A 1367-nucleotide genomic window follows, 5' to 3' on the forward strand; every position below is an offset into this window, starting at 1 on the left:
GCTTCTAAGTTGAAGCAATAGCCAGTAAGAAGCAGTACAATTCAAGTTTTGGTTATCGATTATTTATTTTTATGAGGCTTTGGTGCCTTGGACATGAGGTGGGACATTAAGATTCTGCATGAAAAGAGGATTAGCAGCCGAGTTGCACGGGAGAATGTGAAAAGTGTTCATTTGTAGTAAAAACCTGAGAAATCGGTCCGTTTTCGTCATTTGTTATCGAATCAACTTAAAGCCAGATCGTCACATTGGCCGCTTTTCTCTGTGAGACGGTTACATTTATCGTTTGCAAAGCTATGTCGCGTGCTGCGGTATGAGGAGACTCTTAATGCACCATAGTAGAACACAGAAGAGGCTTCTAAGTTGCAGCAATTGCCAGTAAGAAGCAGTACAATTCAAGTTTTGGTTATCGATTATTGATTTTTAGCCGGCTTTGGTGCCTTGGACATGAGGTGGAACATTACGATTCTGCATGAAAAGAGGATTAGCAGCCGAGTTGCACGCAAGAATGTAGAAAGTGTTAATATGTAGTCAAAACCTGAGAAATCCGTCCGTTTTCGTCATTTGTTATCGAATCGACTTAAAGCCAGATCGTCACATTGGCCGCTTTTCTCTCTGAGACGGTTACATTTATCGTCTGCAAAGCTATGTCGCTTGCTGCGGTATGCGGAGACACTAAAAGCACCATAGTAGAACACAGAAGAAGCTTTTAAGTTGAAGCAATAGCCAGTAAGAATCAGTGCAATTAATGGTTTGGTTATCGATTATTGATTTTTAGCCGGCTTTGGTGCCTTGGACATGAGGTGGAACCTTAAGATTTTGCATGAAAGGAGGACTAGCAGCCGCGTTGCACGGGAGAATGTGAAAAGTGTTCATATGTAGTAAAAACCTGAGAAATCCGTCCGTTTTCGTCATTTGTTATCGAATCGACTTAAAGCCAGATCGTCACATTGGCCGCTTTTCTCTCTGAGACGGTTACATATATCGTCTGCAAAGCTACGTCGCGTGCTGCGGTATGCGCAGACACTAAAAGCAACATAGTAGAACACAGAAGAAGCTTCTAAGTTGAAGTAATAGCCAGTAAGAAGTAGTACAATTGAAGTTTTAGTTGTCGATTATTCACTTTTTAGCCGGCTTTGGTGGCTTTGACATGACCTAGGACATTAAGATTTTGCATGAAAGGAGGACTAGCAGCCTCGTTGCACGGGAGAATGTGAAAAGTGTTCATATGTAGTAAAAACCTGAGAAATCCGTCCGTTTTCGTCATTTGTTATCGAATCGACTTAAAGCCAGATCGTCACATTGGCCGCTTTTCTCTCTGAGACGGTTACATTTATCGTCTGCAAAGCTATGTCGCGTGCTGCGGTATG

The sequence above is a fragment of the Schistocerca gregaria genome, unplaced genomic scaffold, assembly GCF_023897955.1.
Source record: "Schistocerca gregaria isolate iqSchGreg1 unplaced genomic scaffold, iqSchGreg1.2 ptg000043l, whole genome shotgun sequence".
In the NCBI taxonomy this organism is placed as follows: domain Eukaryota; kingdom Metazoa; phylum Arthropoda; class Insecta; order Orthoptera; family Acrididae; genus Schistocerca; species Schistocerca gregaria.